Source organism: Mastomys coucha, unplaced genomic scaffold (assembly GCF_008632895.1).
Source record: "Mastomys coucha isolate ucsf_1 unplaced genomic scaffold, UCSF_Mcou_1 pScaffold3, whole genome shotgun sequence".
Lineage (NCBI taxonomy): Eukaryota > Metazoa > Chordata > Mammalia > Rodentia > Muridae > Mastomys > Mastomys coucha.
In genome coordinates, this window is record NW_022196909.1 from 58,117,492 (window position 1) to 58,139,962 (window position 22,471).

A 22,471-nucleotide genomic window follows, 5' to 3' on the forward strand; every position below is an offset into this window, starting at 1 on the left:
GCCTCCTGCCTATGAATCAGAGAGAGCAGGCTACTGGCTTGTGACCTGAAACCTCCTCTATCCTCAGAACTGTACAAGAAAAGGCCCTACTTCTGCACATGCCTCTGATTCTTCTTCATGTCGTCTGTCACGTGCTAGGGCCTGATCTCAGAATCCTGCCACACTGTTTACTATGTGTCTGTCATCCATGGCAATAAAAATTCTTTTCTAATAAAATGACTCCTCAACAATCCAACTCAGGGTCCCTATCAAACCCCCATCTAAGATCTTTAAGACTGTGGCAGAGTTTAGTATCAGGTCCAAAGGATACTCCATCCCTCCCACACCAAAAAGGGACAGTCCACTGACTTGATCCAAAACAGACTCTAGACTCAGCCCATGCTGGACTATAGGTAAATTTCTGGTGGCTAGATAAAAGGCAGTATTTCTCAGGAACTTGTGAAATTATTTACCATCTGCCAAAAGGAGAAGAACCCTTGCCTTCAGCAGAAGAGACATGTGACTCTCCTCTGACATATATGCATAGTCGTATATCAATGTCTATGCTGACCTTCAGGTTCCTTTGGACCCTACACACACTCATTTGTTATATATCTCAAAGCCCAGCTAGCTTTCTTCCCTTTCTCATCTCTGCCCCAAGGCTGCTCCAGACACTAACACAAGCCTAGACACAGACACAGCCACACATATACAGGCATACACAGATGCATGCTCTCTTTCTAATGCTAAGGGGTTTCACCCTACCCAACTAATTTTGCTATTCTCTCTCTTGCTATTCTCCACTATTCCTGCTTCCTTGGTCCTGGCCCAGCCCTGCCTGCTTCCTTTCCTCCTTTCAGGACTCTCCAAGATGCCTCTGAATATATTCTCTCTCCTATCCCTCAATCAAAACCTTCCCCCTCATCATGGAATGGCTGGTTTCTTTACTACACCTGTCCCATACATTTAGAAACTTTCACCACTATGATCAGCGGGGCCTGAAGTAGAGACCAAGCATAGTGGAGGTGATTGGGGTCAAAAGATCAACATGAGTGTACGGAGATACGAAAGCTTGGCCTCAAAGTCTCTGAGAATCAATCCGGGAAGGCCCAATAACTTAGGGTGACTACAAGCCTTCAAAGCAGGTATGGGATTTGATCTAGTGATCACAAGCTGACAACCTCTGTTTGCACAGATTGCTTAGGGACATTGTTTAGTTGTGCTTCTGGCTCATCAGGTATTAGATAAAGCCCAAGATTCCACATTTGTAATGAGTTCCCACAATAGCCTTAGTCACACAGACTGGCTACCAGCTTCTCTCTGAATGGAATGCAGTGAGCAGAGAGCAAACAAAAACAAAAACAAACAAACAAAACCAACAACATCAGAATAAGCAAAACAATTTTAAAAAGAAACAGGATGAGAGTTCACCGACTTCCTGACTTCAGTACACACATCAGACAGTTCAGTGGTGAACGAGGAGTCTGAGACAACTAAATACCCATAGGTAATTCTTCTTATTCTGTTTTAAACTTTTGATCTTGCATTTGTATCTCTGACCCACTATGAACATATATGTTTGTTTATCTTTACATTATATAGTCTCATATATAAACAACTGTGTAAAACAATGAACATTAGTGTATGGCTTTATTTCTAGACTTTTTCTCCTAGCCTCTTCTTGTGCCATGAACTTGATTGCTATACTTTCACAGTGAGTCTTTAAATCAATCAAAAAGAAGAAAAAAATATATCTGTAAAATTTTGGACATGAGCTGAGCAGTGGTGACATACACCTTTAATCCCAGCACTCTGGAGGCAGAAGCAGGAGGGTCTCTGTGAGTTCAAGGCCAGCCTAGTCTACAGAGTAACTGGTCTTCCAGGACAGTGAAGAATATACAGAGAAACCATGCCTTAATAAAAACAAAAAAAGACTTGAACATGAATCTTCATGGAGCATTAGTCATAATGGACCAAAAATGTGAATATCCTAGATATTAGTTAGCCAACAGATAACAAAACAAAAATATAATATTCAGGTAGTAGAATAGTATTTGGCACTAGAAAAGAATGAAGTAGGACTGGAGAGACAGCTCAGCTGGCACAATGTTGGTCACCTAAGGTGAAGACCTCAGTTCATATGGTCCATTCATGGCAGGGTAGTAGTTTCTAATTTCCAATTCTGCCTGGGGATTGGGAGACAGACAGTTCTCTGGCTCATTGGCCAGCCAGGCTAACATACTTTGTGAGCTACAGGCCAGTGAGAGACTCTATCTCAAAAAACAGGGTGCATAGCTCCTGAGGCACAAGACACAAGGTTGACTTCTGTAACACACACACACACACACACACACACACACGCACGCACGCACGCACGCACGCACGCACGCACGCACGCACATGCACACGCACATGCACACGCACATGCATGCAAATGCATGTATATACACACACACACACACACACACACCTACGAGCATACGCAAAAAATAAATGAAGAATAATAGTTGTTTTATGGATGGATCATGAAACATGCTATGTGAACAAAGTCAGACATGGAAGGCCACATATTACATGCTTCCATCCCATGTATTTGACATACACAGCTCAGGCAAACTTATGGGGTCAAATGTTGCCTAGGATTGGTTGGGGTTGGGTGTGGGGCAGAAAGTGCTGACTCTCACAGTCACACTGTGGTAGCAATGCTTTCCTAACTCTAAAATTCTACAACCCACTGAATTGGACATGATAAACATATCCAACTTATGGTATGTGAACTGACCGAACTTCACTAGCCTATCAGTAACTGAAATTTAGCAAGCTTCTCTTTGCATGAATCTTTGTGAATTTGATCAAGTGTATCTGAACTCTAATATTTCAGGGAGATATAAGCCTTGGTTTTAAAAGTAGTCAGTAGTAGTACATGGTCGAATTACAAATGATTTATCTGATAAGAAAAAGTACTAAGATTAAAACACTTACTGTCTTCCAAGGAGCTCTGTGCTGCAGGCCACCTTAGCTAGTTGGGGTGTTAGTGTGTTTGCACCATGGCAACTCACCCTCCCGCCACCCCCCTCCCAGGAAGGCAGAGCCAACAATCAGCCTCAGCTTTCCAGTCTCTGGGAGTGTGGCAAGGCAGGCTTGCCTCTCTGCTTCCCATCCAAACTCTTGAGGAATTCCATCTTCTGCTTTAGTTTAACTGTGATGATCCCCACAAAGTTCTTGAGAGCATTTGATAAACAAATTGAAATCAGAAAGCAGCTGATTACTGGAAAGCACAAGATAATGTAAAGCAGGCCAGATGTTTAGTAGCCAACTAGGACTTGAGTAATGTCTGCCTATCATGGAGAAGCCTAGGCCCCTGACATTCAGAACCACCTGTGAATGGGACCCCGAGCAAATTCCTTAACCTCAATGGTTCTTTTATCTCACCACAGCTAAAACCTCTGCTTGTGAGCCAAAACAGACATTTCCTCTTTAAGTTGCTCTCCTCAAGCATTTTGTTGCAGTGGTGAAACCTGACTGATACAAACCACTCAGTGCTGTTTCACTGAGAGCAATTCCAGAGAGCATGCGGGTCAGTCAGCCAAAAGAAAGGGTATGGAGTTATCAAATAGGCTAGAGTCTTGGAGGGATTGAAAAGGAGGAGGGAAGCTCACATGTATCACACCTATGTTTATGTGCATGTATTTGTCTGCCTCTCTGTGAGCACATACATTGTTCTGTATTCTCCATAACTCCAGGGCATTGGTCTCCAGATTCATCAGCATTTGAAGACGGACTCACACCAAAGACTCTCCAGAGGATTTATAAGCCTTCATCCTCTAGTCAGAACCGCATCATTGTCCCTCTTCTCCAGGAGCTTCCAGGATCTTGGACTGAACACCTAGTGATTTCCTTAGCTCTGTTGCTAACAGGTAGCCATTACAGAACTACTCTATCCCTGACCAGAGGAGCCAGCCAATGAATCCCTTCTTCTGCACTGCATTGATTCTGATCCTTGAAAAAGCTTTGACTAATACACATGTGAGACGTGGTAAACTCGGAGAACTAAGGAAGCTGAGGAGCTGGGGAGGGTGGTCCACCCTGAGAGGGACATGGCTTGGCTTGTGTAAAAAATAAAGAGGAGGAGGATGCAGCTGTTTGTGGAGCATGGAGTGAGCAGAGGTGTAGTGTTGGTAACTGCTGGATGTGTTCCGGGACCTTGATAGGAATCTGGATTTCTTTTTTGTTTAACCCCTAATACAAAGAATAACCATTGAAAGATTTTCACATACTGGGTGAGATGAGATGGCTTTGGCTGCTAATGAGAATGGAGACAAGGGAGAGGAGACAGCAAACACAAACACTGGAGACATCTGATGCAGAAGTCTAGACAAGGAAGATGGTCTGGAGAATGAGGGTCACGGGGGTCATGAGGAACGATGAAACTAGACATATTTAGAATGAACATGATGTCAGCTGTCAGTGGCTCAGACATGAGCTGTCAGGGGAAGGGAGAATCAAGGCTGACTCCTCTTGCTTGCATAATGGCGTTGTGGTCTGGGGAATGACTGCAGCGGGGGCAGCTTGAGATGAAGAAAGAGCCCAGATGAAGTGTTAGGTTTTGACTTAAGTTTGAGGAGGAGCCTGAACAACAATAACTATCCAGGAGCAGTTCAAAGTCCTGTGACTCTGGGGATCAAGTTACATAGTCAAAATCACAAACATGTGGGTAAGATGTAAAAATATAAAGAACACATACGATAAACTAAGACCAAACCTAAACTACAAGAGAAGCTGTAGCCCCAACCTGAGGATCTCTCACCAGCCTGAGGCTCTCCCTTCTTGGAAGTCTGGTAGCAGAGAAAGAATTAACAAGATAGATAGACCATTTTCTGGGGGGATATAACTTCACAAAAACCAAGGGAGAAGAGCGTAGTTGGAAGGAATAGGATTGGTTATGTCAAAGACAGCAGTGTCTAGTGGGTGTCTATTGCAAGCTGGAGATAATGGATTTGAGGGGCTGATTTCCAACCTCCAGTGCTTCAGTTTTATTGTGCTTTCCAAGCTTCATATGGCTCCAGTTCAGCATGACTTCTCTGAGCAAAGTCTTACGGAGAGCTGTTCTGTAGTTCACAGGGTTCAAGGGCAGAGGTTGTTCTGATAGGTACAGAGGAACTATGATAAGAGCTAGGCAGTGGAAGGAACATGTGAGAGCTTCCATCAGCAAACCACAGGCATCCGGAGGCGTGTTTATTTCACATGATACAAAATATTTCTAATGTCAAACTTCTCCCCAGTCATCAGCTGGCTAACGAGCAAGGTCAACAAAAGGGAGAGGCCCCAGGATTTCTTTCAATAGTGAGCTTCTTACACCACATTAAAAGAACTGACCCCCAAAAGCTTCAACATAAAGTCATATATTGAAATAACAAGGTAAAAAATATTGACATAAATAACACACAAGACAACATATAAATTAAAAAATCATGATAACATAAAATATTTATTTCAAGTAGCAGGCTAGTCGGAGGATAAAAGGATTCTGTGGTGGCCGTTTTCCAGTGATCAGCTATAGAAATCTATACCCTGGAGCTGGGGCTATGACTCAGCTGGTAAGAGTGCTTGTCTAGTGTGCCTGTAGCTTCAGTCTCAATTTAAGGCATGGGATGAAACCTGGAATGGCAGTACATTCCTGTAATCCTAGTACTTGGAGGACTAGAGACAAGAGGAGCAGGATCATCCTTGGCTACATTATCAATTTAAGATATGAATAAATATCTTAATACAGAAAACCTTATCTAAAAAAAGAAAGAAAAGAATGAAGAAAGGAAAAAAAGAAAGGATGGATGGTGTGGAGTATATAGTGACCACTGCTGTTTCACAAAATTCCATCATATTGACATCACAGATCACAATTCTCCAGCATCCTTTAACTTCCATCCTTGATGACCTTTCACTAAGCATTATGGGAGTTTCCTTATGTTCTTTCCATTGGGGAACTTTGTAGAGAATGTGAATGTATACAGTGGCAGTCCCTCTGAACAAAATAATTCTTCCGAAAAATCTCTGCCACAGTGGAACCTTATAGGTTGATTACTCTGCCTGCTCCTACACAAGAAGCCCCATTGTGCCCCCTCTGTTTGCACCAATAATAGATAAGTTAAAGGTTTATGGTTCTGGAAATTCTTAGGCACTTACACCTGGTGCCAAGGATGAAAACACGTGACCTAGAGATGTGATCTAGAAAAATAATCTCTCCAGACCCAGGGTCTGAGTCCTTGACAGTTGAGGGCTAGTTCATAGAATAATGCCCATGATTGATTCCCCGAGTAAGTGACTTACAAGATTAATAGCAAGATCTGGTATGTCCCAAAAAAGCAAGTTCTGTTAAGAAGCTAGACTAGCTTGATACACTGGCTCTGCCATACACTGGAACATACATTGAAGGAATTAGGATGGTACGGTATATGGGAAAAAGAGTAAGCTCTCAGGACCTTCCCTTTGGGGAGTGTATGAGGAGAACAGGCCCATATTGTAAGACATAGGCACATAGGAACACAATTAGAAAACGGCTCCATTCGTGTTATGTTACATGATACAAACACTGTAACATGTCCCTTGAGGTATGAAAATTGCTCTTACGAGTTTGTTTCTCAGGACTCAGTGTCTGGCACCTCTGACCATAAGGGCTGAGAGCCTGCAGGAGGAAATGGAATGGGGCACCTGGTGAGGTTAGTGAGGTTGCTGAGTGAGAACAATAGAAACTTAAATGCTTGCTGAACTCGCTGCTTTTGCTTCAAAGAAAAATGCCGCAATAAAGTTGATTATCTGAGGCATGGAATCAGAAGGCTTGCTGGTGTTGAGAAAGCTCTGGTGATTTGGATTGTGGTATCCATGCTCTTCTCTGCAATCATGTACTGCCTCTTAAAGGGCTAAATTAAAGTCATATAACCGTGGGCCTTTCTGCCTGCACCTTAGTTCCCGAAGTAATGACTCTGAAACTTAGTTATATGTGAATAAATGCCTAAGCCATAAGCTTGGGCCTGTTCCCCAACTAGCTCATAACTTAACTAACCCATTTATTCTATTCCATGAGGGCCACATGGTTGTTTTCCTCTTCTCAGTTTCATGTGTCTGTCTCCTCAGAGTAAGGGGTGAATCTATATCCCAGAATTCTTTCTCCCTACTGGAACTCCCACCTCCTACTTCCTGCCTCAACTCATTGGCCAACCAGCTTTTTATTGATAGATGATACTTCCATATAGAGATTCTTCTCTACAAACGCACATGGAAAAGTCCTGAAAGGACAACATAAACCCCATTTGTCTCCACTTAAGGACCAGGCCTGATTTCAAAATGAAAGCCATAGGCACTAGCTCCAGGAAAGGAACAGACCATAAAATCCAAAACAAGATCATAAAACCCCCTTCCAAAAAACAGCCGGGTGATAACCACAAAAATGGGGAAATATCTCAGACTGGGCCATCTGTGCTGGGCAGCTCTATCTCATCCTATGGTTAAACATTCATGATACAGAATGCAGACCAATGACCACCTGTGATCCCCCTAGGACCCACCAGGGAAATATTAGATTACCTAGTCCTTCCAGAGAGTTCCCTCTCTTCCCTATAAGAAGGTCTGCATGCCTTTGTCTGGGGTCACCATTTCAAAAGTTGGTTAACTCCCCATGCTGGTTGCTTCTGAAGAATAAGTGCTATTTGTTTTTGCATACTATCTGAGTCTGGGGTCTTCCTTCAGTTATTTTCAGACCCTTACAGTTATTGAAGTTGAGACTTTCTGCCTAGAAAATGATATAGTTTTGACTTCAAACCAATTTTCCTCTTCTAAAAGTGATTTGCATAGGAGGATGTACAAATCAGTGAGACAGGCTGCCCTTAGAGCTGCATGCACAAAGGGAATGGAATGTGTGTGTGGGGACTCCATTATTCAATGGGTGCCTTTATGTATTAGACATCTTTATTTTCCCTAAAGATTGTTTCATTACCCTTGGTCCCAAACCTGAAATATAGGGAGTTTGCACACAAAGACTCTGAGGCCCAGAGGGCTGAAGCACATTCAGGTCACCTCTCTCTCCACGGCCTCTTCATGGTAGTCAGACAGCTGGCCACACTCAGAGCTTGGCAGCATCACTGTCAGAGCCCTGATCTCAAGGAGCCTCCAAGGTTCCCACATCTTGAGCCCACCTTCTCTTTGCAGTCCCTAAAGCTTTTGTTCCCATCTATATTATCTATCCTTTAGCCTTTGCAAAGCCTTCTGGGTAGTAGGACCTTGGTTCCCTTAGACTTGAGAAGAGCCTATGCCAGAGCTAGGATTTCAGCTTTGTGCCAGTCAGCTCAAGAAGGATCGGTGTGCTCTGACACCTTGCTCAGGAAGTTAGGAGATCCATAGGGTCATTTTTCTTAAATTAAGACTATATTTTCTAGGAGGGACCGTCTGGAGAGATACAATCATGGTTCTCCCTTGACCTAAACTGGATGCGGTCTAACCTGAGTAGGATATGCACAGCCTGCTTACAGACAGTTACAGATAACCGTCTTGGTCACCTCATATTTCTACTTGCCTGTATTGAGGCAGTTATCTTTTCTAGCATGTCTTCTGAATCAATGGAAGGTCTCATTTTGTGCACATGCGTGCTTGCGTAAGTGCATGTGTGTGTGCGTGTGTGTTGTGTCTCTCTGTGTGTGTGTTGTCTCTTGTGTCTTGTACTTCAACTATGGTTCTTCAGATACCTCCAACCTTGTCTTTTGAGACAGGGTGTCTTACTGGCCCAGAACTACTGAGCAGACTGTGCCGGCTCTGCAGCAAGCCCTAGGAGACCACCTGTCTCTGCCTCCCCGGATCAGGAATCCTCTCCTGTCACCATGCTCTATTTGTTTCTTTGATTTTGTTGTTGTTGTTATTGTGTGGGTCCTAGAGGATTAAACTCAGATTCTAACGCTTGTAAAGCAAGCACTTTACCAACTGAGCCATCACACTAGCCCTAGGAAGTCTCTTTGAGAGAAATTCACAACAAGGATTTCTGACCTCTCATTAATGCATGTAATGAAAGTCAGATCTCTCCTGATGGGGGTATTAATATATTTGAGGAAGTGAGACATTGCAACAAAAAAAAAAAATCAAGTGTAATTCTGACTGTATCAAATGGCCCAAGAATCGCACAAAGTGCAATGAGACCCAGCATTTTGGAATCAGTTGGCAGTCTCATTTGTCTCACTATGGCCCCCCTCATCATTCTGTCCCATAAAGGCTGACCTAGCTGGATGCCATCCATGACAGACTCTTACGCCAGCGACTTCCAGCTGGGTTGGGAGGAGAGATGAAGAATAGAGTTAGAAAACTAACTCCCTTGGGAGGCCGGCCAGCTGGCTGTGAAGGTCACAGCCCTGTCAGGTGGTTTTCTCTGTAGAGCGATGCTGGCCAAGTCCCAGCCATTGCTTTCTGCACTTGTTCCTTTCTGGCTCAGCATTGCTGACCGGGGCTCTCAGTGCTGCTTGGTGAAGAGCAATGTACCATGCTCTGGGGGTTGTGTTCCCTGAATTCTGTTTCTCCTTTTATCAACAGTCCCCGTTACTAACACTCATCAGCTAATCCACCCGGCTTCCAGCCAGGGCCTGAATAACAACAGAAAAGCCAACTCCTACCAGCAAAGGAGATGCCCCGTGGCATGAAATCCAGAGGGGCTGAATGTGAACTGAGCTGCCTCTGGGAGGCTGCCAGGGGAAGGTGAATGAGGCCGGATGCTGCAAGGGCACGCCTGCCGCATCAGCATCACTAGACTGTATTTCTCCCAGAGTGCAGTGGGAAACATTGAGGGTTTCCGTATGAGGAAGTCGAATCTGTATAGATCTCTCAGTACACTCTCTTATCGAGAAGTAATTTTTCCATAGTAACAAAGTCTATTCTGGGTTCAATCAGGACACCCATGGATGAGAGAGAAATAGAAAAAAATAACCCACACATCCTGTCTCATGAAATTCCTTCCAAGGTATTCACAATTAAAAAAGAACTATAAATAGGCAACTAAGATTCAGCTGCAAGGATGTTCACTGAACTGTCACTTGAAAAATGTAAACACAGTAAACCACCCATGTTTTCACTAACAAGGGAGAAATCTATAGCCTTTAAAACTGATATTGTAGATGTAGTTACACTGGCTTGGGAAGACAGCAGTGTCATATTGCTAAATGAAGACAGTACACTATAAACACCATAAATAACTTCAATGTTTATAATAATACTCAACTACATGCTTAGAGTAAAGAGAAAATCTTACTCTATATTGACTTAGCAATAGATACCATTTTCCCATGAGCATGTACAATTCATACCAACAAGTATTTTGAGAATATCAGGGGTGTAGCTTTTGAGCTCTTAATTAGCATGACGAAGTAAATGAATGATATCCTAAATGTAGAAACAAACGAGTCACAATCGGACAGTCAAATGATTCAAGTAGATAATCAGATACCTCACAACCAGGAGAAGGAGCTAGGTGATTCAGTCACAATGACACTGAGATCCCAGGAGCCCTGGACTTCATAGGACCTGACAGGAAACTTCTGTATTGACTCAGCAGGGGTGTTCTCAGGTTTATACTCCGGAGAACAGTTCTGCAGTCTATGCACACAGCCCCTTACAGAAAGTATGCACATGGAGTTTGACACTCCCATTAGTGAAAGGAGAAAAATGAAATCCACAAAAGGTGTTGAGTTACCATCAGTAATATACAAAAGCAATGCTGGTTCTGGGTAACCAACCTGGGACCAGGCTAAAATGTTGACTAGGAGATTCCTCGTTGTTATTTTAGAAACATAGACGAGTTACCATTCTGGACTTTTCATCCCCTGGCTTTGCTTCACCTTTCAACTCATGGGCCTCAGGTTCTAGGCCCTTATGTGTTATTCTCTTAACTGCTCCTGTCATTCTGCCCCAGTGAATGTTCTCTTAACCCACTGACAGCATCAGAATCTCTCATTCACTTATCTATGAATTAGCTCTCCTTTATGAATATGCATACCTTACATTTGTCTAAGTAGCTAACATCTGTCAAGCACTCACTCTGCTTGCCAAATATTGTTCAAAGCATTTATACACATTGTTCTGTTTATTTGTGTATTTATCTGTTTACTGAAATAAGAGCCTCATTCACATGACCCAGACTAGCCTTGCCTTGTATCCAAAGTTGGCCTCGAACCCTTGATCCTTCTATATCTACAGTCCACCTGTTGGGATTAGTTGTACATATTCACCCTTGGCTGGATTGTCCCTTTTAATTCTCAAGGAAAGCATTTCATGCAGGAGCTGCTATTTTCAGCTTGTAGATTAGGTAACTGGGCATTTAAGGACTGTCTAACTTGCCCAAGGCCTTGGAGGAACTCCTTGAGCTGAACAAAAGCCCACGTTTTTCTGTTCTTTGTGTGTGTGTGTGTGTGTGTGTGTGTGTGTGTGTGTTTGTTTTTAAGACAAGTTTTCTCTGTATAGCCCTAGCTGTCCTGAAACTAGCTCTGTAGGCTGGCCTAGGATTCAGAGAGATCCTCCTGCCTCTGCCTCCTGAGTGCTGGAATTAAAGATATGTGTCACCACCACCCAGCTACTCTGTGCTTTACTGCAATTATCTGGAAAAATATCTGTACATCGTACCAAATTGTTAAATATTTGTCTGATGAAAATGGGCTTGTAAAAGGGCCCCAGACCTTAGCATAACTGATTCCATGATGGGAGTACTATTCAGGCCAGCATGTAGACAACACCACCAGTCAAAACAAAGACAAAAACCTAGTCCACCAAAGACCATAGTTCTGGGAAAACCTCTAAAAGTACTAACCTTGCTTTTTGTCTTCGGTAGTTCCAATTTTGGCTAACTGTTCTTGCTAACTGAGACATGCCAGCCTGGAACATGTTTTTGTGCTCAAAAGTTCACCTTTAGAAAGGTTCAGTGCTACACTGGGATTCTGAACACCCAGTGTAGTCACCAGCTGGCTAAAAAAAGACTTTTCTATTGTTTTAAACACAAGCAGCCTTCCTTGGTGGATAGCTACAACACTTCTGGAGGTTCCACTGAGATCCCAGAGACCAGACCTGGAGACGCTGCAGGGAGAGGGGTGTCTCTGAGTCCTTTGGAATGAGGAAGTGTAAGGTAGTCAGAGAACTCCTAGGAGATATGCAACCTGAGATGTTCTAGGTCCCCAAGGAGCACTTTGAACAATTGCTACCTAATGTTTCAGAGGGAGCCTGACACCTCCATCCCAGAAGGAAACAAATTAGAATGTTGTCTGGTCTGTCACCTCCAGAGGTAGGTTTGGTTAAGAATCCTTCTTTTTATACACATAGGAGAAGTTAGATGTGGGTGCTCCCTCCTTCCTCCCTCCCTTCCTCTCTCCATTTCTCAATGTCTCTGTCTCTCTGTCTGTCTCACTGTCTCTCTGTCTCTGTCTCCCCCCCCCCCCCCCCCCAACTTCTATATGAGAAAGCTATGTGTTTCTGTCAGTTCTGTTTCTCTGTATTGCTTTCCTCTGGTATGAGAACCTTCTGGCTTAAGACCCATGTCTCCTCCTGTTGGGGACCTATGTAGAAGTGGGGGCTTTCCCTCCCATCCCCAACCTCCCAGAATAACAACTCTGAGACTGAAATTACATTTATAAATACCTTGGCCATAAGCTTTGGCTGTTCCCCGACTAGCTCATATATTAACCATCTCATTATTCTATTCTGGTTACCTCTGTTCAGCTCCTATGCGTCTGTCCTCCAAGTTCCCAGATGAATGCCCTCAACCCCTGCTCTGCCCCAGAATCCTTGGTCCTATGGCCAGCCTGCTTTACTTGATAGGTGAAGCCTCTAAACAGACATAAGAGATTCCTTCTACAGTCCCGAATCCTTTTCATTCCCTGTCAGCTTGCTCAGAGAACACTCCCTATACTACACACACTCGTCTACTCCAGTCACATCCAAAATATCGGGGATAAAATCCTGATAAAGGATAAGAGGCAATAAGATTCCAAAAGGAGTTCTGTGCCTCCTGGATTTCAGACAGTCTCTGGTATCCCCTAACTCAGATGTGTTCCAGATTAGTCTTTCCAATCATCAACACGCCCTCATAATTAGGCATAAAGGTACCCCAAGTAATGATTCGTAAATGGTTAAGATTGGGCATTGTCTCCTGGCCGACACAATGTTTCTAACCTATCCTGGTTTATTACCAAGCTTCCCATAACTTGTAATTTCTCTCTAGGAAACTGCCTTGCTAGAGCTAACAAGGGTCAGGCACATTCCTTAGGACAATAATAGTTTACAATAGCTAGAAATGTTTCACATACTAGAGAGTAATGAAGGGCTTCCCTCACTCAAGGACATCAGCTAGGAGTGTCAGGTCAGACCCTCCTAGTCATTGTGTCCAGCAGAACCAGAGAATTAGCATAGGAATATCAAAATGCCTCAACAGGGAGAGTTCCACTCCTCTTCCTCCTGCTTCACACCTAGCTACCAGACCCTATTGACCTTGATGTGCAGTCATTTGTCTACGTGACTCTTGTAATTTGCCCTGCTTGCTGTATGCTACTTAAGCCTGCTTTTCACTTTGTATAGAGGGACTTGGAGAAGGACTGGGACTCAGAGAAGGACTCACAGAGGGACTTGCGCTGCACTCGCACTGGCGCTCAGACTAAGACTAGAACTTAGATGGGCTAGGACTCAGATTCATGCAATCCGCAGTCTGGGCTCGGGGGATGCAGCACCAGTTCAGAGGAGATAGTTGCTGCTTTAGACCCAGTATGTTTTAGATAGCTTTAGATGTACCTCAACTACTGAGCTGCCAGATTTACCATCTCTCTTTTGCAATGACTGTAAAAGTCTGATGCCATTTCTAAGAAATACATTTAGATCCTATACTTCATGTGTTGTCTCTGCCATCATTTCTTCGCCTACGCCTTGTCAACCTGACTAGGACCCCTGTTTCTCCCATGGGTTGAGGGAGGCCCAGGTCGGCCGGCCTGTGGCACCCCTACATACACGCATATGCACGCATGCACGCACATACACACACAGCCCACCACCCCACTACCTGTCCCACTCTGCAAACAAGAGCATTTGCTTGTTTTGTTGCCTGACTCCTGCTCACAGTCAGGTTAGGTCCCTAAGTGAAGGTGGGGAAGGCCCTTCATCCAGGGCCTATGCCATCTAACTGGAATGCAGAGAGAGAGAAACAGAGACAGAGACAGAGAGACAGAGACAGAGTGGACAATAGTCCCCCCAGGTGAGTACTCCCTCCCATTCCCTGCCTGCTGGAAAGGGGAAAAAGGTCCCCTGGGCTGAGCACAAAAGAAAAGAAAAAGTCCCATACCTTTATTTTTCATGATTCATGTCTCTCTTTTAACCAGTGATCTGCACAGTTGGAAATCTAAAACCCACCATTCTCAGAAAAAAGTAAAATAATAATAATAATAATAATAATAATAATAATATTATTATTATTATTATTATTATTATTATTATTATTATTATTCCTGGGCTGGGCAGGGATTTGCTGCTGAACAACTCAGAACAGAACGGATTTTCCCTTCTTTCCAACACTGACCATGGAGACTTTAAACAATTTTTGCTAGATCCTTTTCAGTAGAATTAAAGACAACTGCTAAAATGATTATTCAAAAACACTGTCACATTTTTTGATGACTGTCTTAGTTAGAGTTTTACTGCTGTGAACAGACACCATGACCAAGGCAAGTCTTATAAAGGACAACATTTAATTGGGGCTGGCTTACAGGTCAGAGATTCAGTCCATTATCCTCAAGGCGGGAACATGGCAGCATCCAGGCAGGCATGGTGCGGGAGGAGCTGAGAGTTCTACATCTTCATCTGAAGGCTGCTAGTGGAACACTGACTTTCAGGCAGCTAGAGTGAGGGCCTTAAGCCCATTCCCACAGTGACACACCTACTCCAACAAGGCCTCCTAAAAGTGCCAGTCCCCAGGCCCAGCATATACAAACCATCACATTCCATTCCCTGGCCCCCACTGGGTTGTTCAAACTCATGAGTCTATGGGGGCCATGTTGTGGGAAATATTAAAAAATGAACCTGCCAACTCTCCACAGTGCTGGACCACTCTTCTGTGCTCCTGCTGGCTGGCCAACTCTCTGCGCATCTGGCTTGCTTTTCCCGAGAGCTACTAGTTCATATATATTTTCAGTTAATAGCAGTCATCCTTGGATTTCTGATGAGGTTGAGAAAACTACATAGTCTCCTAGCCAGCCCAGGCTTTTTACTTTGAAAGGAACAGATTTGAGAGGATGGTTTTCAGATGGCATTCTATCTAAAGCCAAGACATAGTCCGGTGCAGAACTATAGTCTTTTAGATTAGGATAGAGGACAGTGTTCAATTTTATTGGCAAAATGTTAGACTGGGTGTCAGGTTTACACCATATAAATTACAAAATGGTAATAATTGTGCTCAAATTTTTATTTTGAAAGTTTTTTTTTAATTTAATTAAACAGAAAGGGTGATATGTCGAAGGATTTTCCCTGTCCAATTACATTAGTACAGAGGAGGTCTGTGATTGGACAGGGGATAGGGGAGCAGAGCTAAGAGTTACAGAGAGGGAGGGAGCATCCCAGAGGGTAGGGGAGAACCAAGATGGCTTTGGACATGTACCAGCCACAAGTAGCAATGATTCCACAAGGTTAGAAATATTGGAGTAAAGCTTTTATCATTATCGATTGGTTCTGAAATTATAGTATTGACATCTTGTAAATTGTGATATTATTGATACATAAATCTTATTGGTTATTTAAGCTTTAAGAGGCATGATTCTACTGGGGTACTGGGTGTTGTGAGATGCAACCATGAGGTTGTCGGTTCTATTTGGTCACTGAAGTGTGGGACCACTGGTTACAGGGGATTATAGTAGAGAGGGAACTAGTGGCTCAAGGGACAAGCAAGCCAGATGCTGTGGGGAGGAAGAGGTGGAGGGGAGGGGAGCTAGCCTAGAGAGCACCGAAGCGTGATCCAGCACCACGAAGAGTTGGCAGGTTCATTTTTTAATATTTCCCACAACAGGGCCACACCTAGCCAAAGCATAATTAAAAAGTACATTTAGTCCAACTTTCAAAGTCCCTATAGTCTATAGCAGTCTCAACAATGTTAAAAGTCTGACTTTTATTTTTCTATTTTGATTAGAGTTGAGAAAAATGAGTATATTACATCAATTTTTTTTTAGCATTTTCATAACTCTTCCCAGATCCACACCCCCTTCCCTACCTACAATACTCTGCATCTCCCCCGCTCCCATACATTAATTCCATTTGTGCCGCCCACACATTCATGGGTATGTGAACTTCCACTGGCGCACATTTAACCTACTAGTGTACATCATTGTTAGAGAAAGCTGACTGTCCCTCTATCAGAAGCTACCAATTGCCAATAGCTCCTTGTCTAGAGATGGCACTTCCTGTCTACCTGCCTCTCCACACTGAGATTTGGTCTGGCTTGAGCTTTCAGAGAGCTTGTGTGTTCTGTCAACCACTCTGATTTAATATGCGTAGTTGCCCTGTGGTGGCCAATGGACATGGCTCGTCTTCATCTCTCTCCCAGTTCTAAGCATAGGTGACCTTCCTCTCTGTTCTCATCCCTGCACTGGAGATGCCACTGGGAAAGGCGCATCACCACATGGCTGGACTCCGCTATGAAGGGAGTTTACCTATCACCGGATCAATGTGGGACGCAGAAGGCATCCCACATATCCAGGGAGATTCGGTGCTGCTTCCAGATTCTTACCTTCTTCATTTGGCCCCATTTGAGCTACAGCCATCTCTTAACCTTGTTTGTTTCTTTGGGCTTGGGCTTTGTTTAAACCCCACAGATGTTATTTTGTGATACTGATAGCTGAACCTGTTTATCCCAAAGATGGGAGGAGAAAGACCAAGGACCCAAATCATCATAGCCAAATTCATTAAAGCAATTCATTAAAACAAGCTGATCATTATTATTGTTGTTATTATTATTAATGTGCAGCTGCGCCTCCTCCTAGGGTGGCAGTCCAGAGGTGAGCCTTGGAGATGAAGAAGACAAAGCTTTTAAAGCTCAGAGGTCAGGAGTTTCTGAATACGGGATTTGGTGGGCCAAAGAGGCTAGGTTACAGAACCAGAACCTAAGCATAACAAGTTAGTCCTTCCTGAAACAAAGGCATAGCTGCAAGGTGGAAATAACAAGGTGGTCATTGTTAGGGGAACCCCTGCTCACCCCCTCCCCAGCCTCCTTGACCTCCCCACCCCCTACAAGCCAGGAAACCATGTCTGCATTCCTTCCCTGATCTCTTCCCTCATGGAGAACACAGTCTAACACACCATTACCCCTTGTCTCCCATTTCTGGCAACCCACACAACAGGGACCATCCAGGGCTTCAGTTTTTAACCATGTATGGGCACAATCATAGCTTCTAGCTGACGTGCTATCACTCCTTGCCTAAGCTCTATGAAACCCCTTTGCTTGAACTCTGGTGAGATCTGAGAACCAGCCTGGGAGCTGTCTCTCAATAAACCTGCCTTTATAGTCTTGATTCACCTTGAACTGGCATATTGAGTTGGAGGAGAAACCTATTAGTCATATTAACAGGCAGTCATAACAAGGTTGTCGGCGTAGGTGGTCATATAACCTTTTGAAACAAAGGCATGGTTCATTTCTGGAGCAGGCATTACAGAACCATCTGTAGTTAAAGTTACGCTAGACCTGAAGGGGCTGGGGTGGGGAGCATTTCCATAACATTCTGATTAAGCAAACTTTATTTAGACTGGCCAGTCAGTCGCTTCTTCCAAAATCAGGATTTCAGACTGAGAGCAGATCCTCACCAGCTTTTGAGGTCCCTATTGTGGGGATAATTAGCTATTAGTACCTAACCTGAAAAGCAGAGGACTCAGGGCTCAAGGATTTGTGTGGGGGCTAAAATGTGACAGAAGACAGCTGTCAGGATATTGGGCTGCTAAAAAGAAGGCAATAAAAAGAAGTGCAAGAATATATCATGTGGAAGGAGAGTCATCAGAGTACCTGGATAGGCATATTTTCATAAGGCAAGAGGGCAATCATATGTCACAGGTTCAGGAGTTTAGCAAGGCAATGGAATGAACATAGATCATGCAGTTGCAAGTTCAGCATAGACAGAAAAACATGGTTTGCAGGATACACTGGGCATAGGAAACAGACACTTCTTGCAGGGAGTGGAGACTTAATAATAGTGTATAACAGTGTGCTACTGTTTCAGTTTCACAGTTACAGGTGGGGTATAGCCCAGTCTTTGAGAAACAGAGGTTTAATCATAAACAGGAATGAACCTAGATTATCTTTACTAAAATGGAGGCAGGCTGGTTCTTTAGGACTTCATACATACTAGGCAAGTGCCCTACCAAGTATTTGCAGGCCTCTATAAATATCCTACAAGGAGTTCTTCATTATTTTGTTTGTATCCGAAGGGGCTCTAATAGACCTGGCATGGCAAACCTGGCTCTGCTAGGCCAGACCCACTCTCTCCTTATTCCCTCTGCCTTGCTAAACTCTTATATTACATTTCTAAAGCTAGACACCAAGGCCTATTTTCTTATTTGGCCCTCTAGGGCAAATACTCCTTCCTCCTCTCCCTTGACCTTTTTCTCCCCTCTCCCTTATTTCTCTTCCCTTCTCTCTTGTCCTCGGACTCAGACACACACACACACACACACACACACACACACACACAGACACACACACATTTGTCTCTCTCTAGGGCAAATGAACCTCCTTGATGCTGAGAATTTGGTCTCAGTGGTGTCTTGTTCCAACTTTGGGGTCCTTTCTGTACCTTCATGACTACTCTGTATTCATCTATTTCTCCACCCTCAGTGGTGTCTTGTTCCAACTTTGAGGTCCTTTCTGTACCTTCATGACTACTCTGTATTCATCTATTTCTCCACCCTCACTCCTGCCGAAAATTATTGTTTAAAAGCTCATAAAGACTGAGCGAGAACTTAACCTAACCAAAAATAGTCAGAAGTATAACACTGTAATACAACATATAAATTTCAACCTAATTTCTAAATGGTTTTAGATGAAGATTTTAAAAATTATTGGAAGATGGGTTTGAGGAGAAAACCTCTCTGTGGGGAGATACGTCACACATATTAATGCACCCCAGAAAGGGAATCAAGACTGACCCATAGAACAATTTCCCCAGTGTCTAACTTGGTGGACCAGTGAGTTCCTATCGTGGCTCCTAACAGAAGTATGGGTGAAGGGTTACTCATAGGAGCAGGAAGGAGCAACTGCATCACTGCCACACAACACCACAACACCGTGGGTGAGAGCGATGACTCATTAAAGCCACAACCCTGGAGCTCGTCGCACATTTGCATACATCCTAGCAAGCCAAATCTCTCCTCTGTTCTTCAGTCCTTGGAGTCTCCAATCCCCCGCCCCGCCCCCTCCCCCTTGTTTACACTTTTTATACCTCTGGGAAGGAGCCCTCAAGAATCTTCCAAATTTCTGCTCCTCTACTGAACCTTTCACATCTCCATCCCCACCCCCACTCTTGGAGGGAATGTTTGTATTTGTATGGAGATGTTTTTACAACAAGCATCAATAACCTAGTCAGACTGAGCTATGAGACCGACTCTACAATTACTATGTCCCTCAAAAATCAGCAAAGAAAGAAAGCTGGGTAGGGGTAAGCCCTTTAGTCTGGAGCGTAATCTCCTCAAAGAGTGAAGCGGGATTCTAGGCACAAAGTTTCAAAATATGAGCTGCACAAAACCTTATAGATTCTCGACCGGAGTTCAGTGATTCCGTGAACTTTGCGGTTTGGAGAACAGGATGGAACTAGTAACGATAGGCTTGGGGGTGGGCACAGCTCGTCGCGAACCTGGTGAGAATCGGGTGTCAGACTAGGAATCTAGGAGCCCACGCCCAGGCACAGTCAGGATCCACGCATGGGCGCTTGAGGAGGTCCAAGTGATGGCTGGTCCTGGAGCTAGTCCTGCGTGAGCCTGAGTCGCAGCAGCTAGAAGCTGTCAGGAGGCCGGGCCAAACGCTCCTCCCCTGTCCCTCCTGCACAGCAACCCGAGGAGGGGAGGGTCCAGCCTAAAGGTAGATTTTTAAGAGGCCACACATTCAATTTACCTCTGAGTTACTCTGTCCCCGAGGGGAAAACGACTGTCCGGTGTTGGGATCTGACTCGCGCTGGTGGCAGTCCTGAGCCCAGGGCTCTGAGTCAGCGCAGTGACCAGGTAAGGAGCCCCAGGACAGGGAAGGGCTTGAGCTGTGGGCTTGTGGTGCTGTCACTGGGCTACTGCAGGACGTGGGAGCATGGTCCGCAGGGAGGGTGGGCTGAAACCATAATGTCCTCCTGTTTAGTTCTGGACTCATCTCGGAGGTCCCGAGAAACAGGGCTCCAGAATTGTTGCGCGGAGGTGACAAGTTGCTTCCGAGAAAGCCACCCTAATAATTCAGTATTGAGGGGGAGGCAGGTGAACCCGGTGCAGCAGGGAAATGTATTGTTCTTAGATCGCATCCTGGGACACGCGCTTCCTTATGAGGAATATCCCAGATCTAAGAAGTTTGCGAACAGGATTATAAAAATAGAGCAATGCCGCTCTTTCTTGGGGGCATCCGGCCGCTGGCCAGAGGAAATGATGGTTATTCCACCTCTAAGGCTGGATTTTTACAAAGCCAAGCTAGCCAAAAACCGGACATGGTCCTCTTGGGGCTTCCATACTATCCCGTGGGAATTACTGCCAGGTCGTGGGAAGGGAGGGAGGGAAAGAGGAAGGAAGAGAGGGAGGGTGGAAGGAAGGAAGGAAGGAAGGAAGGCAGGCAGGCTCTTACTCGCACGGAGCTGTCACTTCTAAAGGGCATTCAATCTGGGCGGCACATGTTACCAAATTACACATGCACAAATTACATTTGACCCAAATAAGATTGCTGAGCTGGGAAACTGGTGACTGAGGGGGAGCACTGGAATATGTGTGTATGTGAGAGTGTGTGTGTGTGTGTGTGTGTGTGTGTGTGTGTGTGTGTGTGTGTGTGCTCCCTGAAGCAAATTTTGGAGTTACATTGAACTCCTGGGTCAGGAGTCAAAACAAAGAGGTGGAGGACACTGGAGAATTGCCAGCACCCAGGCAAGCTTTTCTTACTGAGGGAGAGTCCTGAGAATGCCAGCTTCATGTCCTTGCCATGGCGAGCTGAGGGTTATTTTCCTTCCCCAGGCATTTGTACACAGAACCTGTCCCTCGCAGTGTACTGATACCATCCTTGAACTGGTATCACAGACTTGTCACTCCAGCCTGGCACTGACCTCAGTAACCCTGAGACTGAAGGCTCAACATTCTGAGTCTCTGAGAGCTTGTGAGGAGGCACTTCAATGAGTCTCAGGCACTCACTAAGCAATTTGAGGATTTCCCTGTGAGGTGTAAAGGGCTGCTCTAGGGTTCCCTCACAGCCAGACAGCTCGCCTTTCATTTCCTCTCTGTCTGCTCACTAGTCATAAAGAACACCTAGAGAGACTAAACCCCTTCATTCTGTTTGTAAACAGACAGCTTAGCATCCTCTTTGAGATGGCCTCAGCATACAGCATTAAGCAAAGGGCATGTCCGGTAATTGGAATGGAGGTCCTTAGGAAGGGCTCCTTCAAGGGGGACCTTTTTGTTCTTATTTCTTTGTTCTTCTGAGAAAAGGTACATGTAGCCCAGGCTGGATTTGCTGTGCAGCTGAGAATAACCTTGAGCTGCTGGCTTTGATTTCTTTATCTCCTGGGTTGTGGGATACCAGGTCTGAGGCACTGTACCTGCTCTATGAGGCACCTGGGATGAACCCTGGTGTGCTGGCCAACAGTCTACAAACCAAGGTACATCCCCAGACATCCCCAGTTATATATATATATATATATAACTCCAGATCCCCTGGACCTGAAGTTACAGATGGCTGTGAGCTGTCATGTGGGTGCTGGGAATTGAACCTTGGTCCTCTAGAAAAGCATCCAGTACTCTTAATCATAAAGTCATCTCTCAAGCAGCCCCCGCCCCCAGCACTGTATCTTACTTAAGCCTGCCAGTTTTTCATGATTCATAATTACGAGCCGAGCCTGACTGACCCACTGACCCTAAACAGAGCCATTTCTATCAAGTAGGAAGATAAAAAGAAGTATTTCTGTCAAGTATTGGATAAAAAGAAGTTGAATAAGGGAACATTTGGTTCTAAATTATGTTGCTCTAGAATCTGGAGGAAGGTCTGTAGTCTGCTGGTGAGGGAAGGAGAAAGGTTTCTACTTCTTTTTCTCCATCAAGTGTCACCTACTTGTGGATTGCAATCCCTACTACTGTGATAAATTTTATGAAAAAAAATAAAACATTGTAATATATTATATAATACATAATTATAACATATATCATATTATATTAATTATATACTGTATATGATATTATATAAATATATTTATTATAATTATATAATATACATAATATAATATAGAATATATAG

The 22,471-nt window shown here is 44.2% G+C and overlaps 1 protein-coding gene across 1 annotated transcript in view; it reads left to right on the plus strand.

Moving 5' to 3' along the window:
• Positions 1–19,880: 19,880 nt before the first annotated feature.
• Pla2g7 (phospholipase A2 group VII) overlaps positions 19,881–22,471 on the plus strand; it is a 49,714-nt gene continuing 47,123 nt past the window's right edge. The window contains exon 1 of the mRNA XM_031346821.1: positions 19,881–20,223. The gene's annotated coding sequence lies outside the window, so the exon portion shown is untranslated. The remainder of the gene's footprint in view (positions 20,224–22,471) is intronic.